Source organism: Squalius cephalus (assembly GCF_949319135.1).
Source record: "Squalius cephalus genome assembly, chromosome: 18".
Classification (NCBI taxonomy): Eukaryota; Metazoa; Chordata; class Actinopteri; order Cypriniformes; family Leuciscidae; genus Squalius; species Squalius cephalus.
This window is the reverse complement of record NC_137139.1, coordinates 8,234,310-8,240,533: the sequence shown is the minus strand read 5'-3', so window position 1 is coordinate 8,240,533 and position 6,224 is coordinate 8,234,310.

Here is a 6,224-nt window from a genome sequence, read left to right as displayed (position 1 = left end):
TAGACCAATCACAACAGACTGGGCCATCTGACCAATCAGAGCACAGTAGACCAATCACAACAGACTGGGCCATCTGACCAATCAGAGCAGTGTAGACCAATCACAACAGACTGGGCCATCTGACCAATCAGAGCAGAGTAGACCAATCACAACAGACTGGGCCATCTGACCAATCAGAGCAGAGTAGACCAATCACAACAGACTGAGCCATCTGACCAATCAGAGCAGAGTAGACCAATCACAACAGACTGGGTCATCTGACCAATCAGAGCACAGTAGACCAATCACAACAGACTGGGCCATCTGACCAATCAGAGCACAGTAGACCAATCACAACAGACTGGGCCATCTGACCAATCAGAGCAGTGTAGACCAATCACAACAGACTGGGCCATCTGACCAATCAGAGCAGAGTAGACCAATCACAACAGACTGGGCCATCTGACCAATCAGAGCAGAGTAGACCAATCACAACAGACTGAGCCATCTGACCAATCAGAGCAGAGTAGACCAATCACAACAGACTGGGCCATCTGACCAATCAGAGCAGAGTAGACCAATCACAACAGACTGGACCATCTGACCAATCAGAGCAGAGTAGACCAATCACAACAGAATGGGCCATCTGACCAATCAGAGCAGAGTAGACCAATCACAACAGACTGGGCCATCTGACCAATCAGAGCAGAGTAGACCAATCACAACAGACTGGGCCATCTGACCAATCAGAGCAGTGTAGACCAATCACAACAGACTGGGCCATCTGACCAATCAGAGCAGAGTAGACCAATCACAACAGACTGGGCCATCTGACCAATCAGAGCAGAGTAGACCAATCACAACAGACTGAGCCATCTGACCAATCAGAGCAGAGTAGACCAATCACAACAGACTGGGCCATCTGACCAATCAGAGCAGAGTAGACCAATCACAACAGACTGGACCATCTGACCAATCAGAGCAGAGTAGACCAATCACAACAGAATGAGCCATCTGACCAATCAGAGCAGAGTAGACCAATCACAACATGGCTTTCAGTCCATGTCTTGTGATATGATAAATTAACTTTTAGATATATCTTATTTTCTTTTGGGAAAAGAGAACAAAAATAATGACTACGTTTACATGTGCACCAATAATGTGATTATTTCTAATAATCAGAGTAAGGTCTTACTCGCAGTAAGAGGTTTACATGACACTAGCAGATGTTTACTTTCACTGCAGTCGTGGTATTTTCATTATTCTGATTATTTGCTATAATAAGTATGCTTATACCACACTCAGACAGGCACACAGTATGCATGTTACCAGCCATTGATTTCATCAAATTCAAAATACATTTTTATGGACGTACTGGATATTATTCGGCGCCGTGATGAACATCGCAAAGCCGGGTTTGTAGATTATAGTTACTACGATTATGAGCTTAATCGCATTAGTTTGATCGAAGTATTGTGTTTACGTGAGGTAAAGTTCCCATTACAAAATCCCATTATAATCGCATTATGAATAGTCTTGCTTGTAAAACATCCACAGTGTTCCAACCAAATTAATATAGTTTACTCCACTTTCCCACGCTGCAAACCATGCAGCTTTGATATTTTTATTTTTTAACTTTCTCCCACTTTTGGATGGATATGAATGGAAGTGAATGGAACACAGAGTCAAATATGAAGGACCATATATAAGTCCCACCCAACTTCCCATTTCAACAGGAAATACGTCAACAAGGGGAAGAAAACGGTGTTTTTCCGACCATTTCATGGAGTCTTTGAAAGGCTACTGAATGCATGTGTTGAAGAGTATTGGAGTGACAGAAGTTGTGAGAGTGATCTCTGTGTGGCCCGTCTTTTTCAATCCCCTGACCCCCAGTGACCTCCGGGACCCTGCCGACCCCTGTTGTCAGTGTGCCTGCAGTGAGGACTGTGAGGAAGCAGAGTTGCAACGATTAGGACTCAGTGACCCTTGACCTGACCCTACACACACACTTGAGCATCAACTTTTACTCTCTCTCTCTCTCAGCTAGAGTCACTGATCACAGACTAATTCTGACCACACACACAAAACCCACACAAACACACACACAAACATTTGAACAAAGGAAGTGAACTAAAAGTCTAAAATGCTGTGATGAACACAGTTTTCTTATTTGTGATGAAATATTTCCTTTTGAAACATTAGAGGTAGGATGTCAAAAACCCTGTCATTTTTGTAAATAGCCAATAGCCATTAGTTTATAACATAGCTCAGCAAAATCATGACTTCCTTCCACAAGTCAATGACAGGTGGTTTGGGGGAGGGACATTCTTACAGAGTATTTGATTGGACAAAACCAATTGATTCATTCAAAGCAATTAATATTTGAGTCTGTTTTCCCATAATCGTTGAGTAAATATGATGCATTTACATCAGAATTTACAGGAGTTACTATATAAATGGCTTTTGACTCAATCCTTGACTAAATTTATAATTAATACATATTATATAGAAATGTTTGAACTCATATTGAGACAAATGACTTGGTACACACCCTGTAAAGCTCTTGAGATCACTTCTAAACTTTAGTGAGAGTGATCTCAAGTCTCTAGCTCCAGTGTCTCTAGCTTAGGAGAGTGTGTGATGTTATTAAGATCTCTTCTCAAACTTTAAAGGAGACCATTGTGACCCTTATTCATCCATGCACACCATTTCAGTCAAACACAATACATGCATAATGATTAATGTGTTGGCACTGAAGACAAATGTAAACTAGTAACCCTTAATATTCTGAAATTAATCATTTAAATATTTAAATGCAACTCTGACTGAAACACTTTTCCAAAAATGCTATTTGAAAAGGATTTCAAACCACTTTTGCTTGAATTTTGCTTGAAAATCACATTTCATGTGATTTTTCTTGCCGTTCACACTTGCTGAGTCTGATTGTGTTTCAAACGGTTTTGCACAACAAATCGGATTTGGACTGACAATCTGAGCCAGGCTTAACACTGTCCGTGAACTATTCGAGTTGATGTAATTCTGCATCTCTTTCTGACTCAAGAACCCACAGACTGAGGCTGGAACCAGATCCCAACAGAAGTACAGACCAAAAAAGAGTTCTCCCTTTCTCTCTCTCACTCCTCAGGGTCTCTATTTCTTTGCGCAAATATTTTCTCTGCGAACAAACCTCATTTTGGCAGTCCACACAACCGCCTTCAGGGAGGATTTTCCCCAGCGTTTTACCATATTTCAGAAACACTTCTGAAAACTTGATACTGAGAGATCTCTTCAAACTTGAGGTGTCTCCATCATCCAAACCTCACTCCAAACCAACCCTTAGTCTCTCCAACGTCCCAATGAATGCTATTTCTGGCCTGTCCTGCACTGCTGACATTACTATACACACTGTGTTTTACTTTGTCAAGCCCCCGCTGGTTCTTGAGGGCCACCAGGATGGGAAGCGTTGATAGAGAGAGAGAATGAAAGGGTGGGTAGAGAAATAGTCCTGAGAGACAGAGAGATTACAGTGAAGATAAAGCGTGAGAAAATGACTGCCACTAACAACAGACATCTGATGAAGGACAACACAGACACCAGACCACCCTTTATGAGGGTGTAACAAAACTCTGTCTCCATTTTACTAATTTGTACTCCCTTAATGCAGACGGAGACAATAATACCTAATATAAACTCTTCAAAACACAGAGTGTTCAATGGTTCAATGAGGTGCTACTAGTTCTTGATGTTTCATTAGGTTCTTCAGATCACTGTGGTTTCTGGGTTCTTCATTCACTGCCAGGAAAAAAAGTGAAAATTGTACCCAACAGCTTGTCACTGGGCAGTGCCATTACGAGGACACATTTGTACCTTATATACCCCTAAAAAGTGCATTTAGAGTAGTAACATGCCCTTAAGGTACTACTATAAGCTTTTTACAGGTAAATAAGGTTTACAAAGATATCACTTTAAGGGCATTGGCCTAGTGACGAGCTGTTGTACCTCTAAAGGAACAATTTTGCACATTTCTTTTCCGAGAGTGTATAGAGGAGAATAACGAGAAGAGAATGGTTCTCCTGTGAGATCACAGCAGTCAGTTGCATAAACATAGACACTATGTGAGGACTGTGCCTTAAGAACTAGTTTGACCACCCTGATGAAAACCCCAGCATTGCTGGTCAACAGCATAAGGTGTGTTTTGCATGCTGGGATCAGAATGGGATTCTGGTTAGCTCAGTTTTGCTTGAGAACAGTATGACTTTGCTGGTCCACCATCATAAAACAGTTTTGACCAACATGGAATTAATGCCGGTTTATGGTGGATTATTCAGCAGGGCAACTATCAGTTAGTCAAGGGGTGATCATCAGTCTTACTTTTCGGATTCAAATTAGACTGATTTACTTTATGTAACTGACATAAAAAAGTTATGACTGCATTCTTAAAGAAAAAAAACGACATGACAAACTTGAAAGAGTCTAAGCAGTTCATGCAACCGACTACAGGGTACAAACCCCTTTTTGCTAACTGGAAACTTTACTTTTAGATGGCATACATATAAATCCTTGACTTTTCTTGAAGGACTATTAATGAAACTTATACACCAAGTCTACATTGTTAAACATATCATCAAAATTGTCCATGTGACAGTAGTATAAGTCTTCTAAAACAGTGTAACTTGAGGAATACGCAAATTCAAGCATATTCCTTTCCACCACAGCTCTTAAATGTCATTCTCATTTTCGTGTACCACTTACCACGTCACAGTTAGTCACATGACATATGGAAACCAATGGTGTTTTCAATCATTGGCAACAGATCTGACACAAAATGTGGCAGTAAATCAATGAAATAAATTCTAAACGTTCTAAATCTGAATCGACTTACCTTAAAAAGATTATTTATGATGCCCAGAAATCAAGACCTTGGGAAGCGTTTTGTGAAATATCCTGATGATGAACCACATTGGACCACACTTTAGAGGGAGTTTTTGGTCCTTGTGAAGAGGTCTTTAGGTACAGATGGTCTGACCTTAGATGAACTGCCAGGACTGCGGTTTGTGAGATCTTTTGATAGTATCAGCATTTCTGTCTTACGAACACCATCACTCAGAAGTATCATAACCGGAGTTTGTATGTGGATGTTGAGCGAATATGTGTGTGTTTGTTTGAGTTATTTCAGACTCTTCTTCACAAACTATCTTCAAAAGTGTCACTGAGCTCTAAGGAACTGAGACGCAAGCTATGCAGATGCATGCACACAGATACACGCATGCCAAAGATCAGATAAGAACAGAGTTCAATGCTAAAAGCTGAAACCCATCACTCTGAGTCATGGCTTTCATTCCTATATATTTATTTCATTCACTGTTTTCTCTGGCTTTATATCTCTCACTCTTCCCCCTAACAACCACATCTCACTCCTTTTATAGTCCCCAAGGAGCAGGCGGCCAGCACGAGACCGTTTATTCTGTGTATTTGAGTATTTTCCTCTTTTACAACACCAATGTGAACTGCTTTTACAGAGAGAAGACCTGTTTTGATAGCGCTGTTATCATCTTACTCTGAGTGAGTGTTGGCGGAAAACTTCAGCAACTGTGGCTCATAAGAATTCCAGAATAGAGGATACAACAAGGTAAATGGAGTGAGTGTGAGTGTAAAGACTGAGTGGGAGGGAAAGCTACAAAAGTTCAAAAGATAAACATAAGCTCTTTTCCAAAGTCTAATGAGCGGCCGAACTTGGTGGAGTGCAACCAATGCCAAGCCGCAGTACAGTTATGCTTTTGAAGACACCTGTTTATCAGCACACCATATATCCTTTGAGAAATAAAGCAATACCAGAAAAGCACTGCGAAACACTTGCTACGAAACAAAAAGACATCCAGTTTAATGGCACAGTCATTTGTAGTTTGCAAGATAAGTATGTACAGCGAATGTTTAGTATGTACAATATGCGCAATGCACTGACCACACGTTTGCATCTGACTTGAAATAAGCTAACTAAAAACTTTTAAATAAAAATGACATTGATTGTGAGTTGAGTCTCTGGTGAATAATTTATGTGAGAGTGTCTCCCATGTGCTTCACTATTTGTGTAATGCACAGTGTTGCTGCCAATGTAGTGTTCTAGTTCAGCCACTTATGAGGGTTTATTTCAGATTTCTACCTTAGAAGGCAAGTGGCTATATAGATTGTAGTGAGCAAGGGTGTTCACTAGGGTTTGGAAAAGAAAAGAAAAGAAAAGAAAAGAA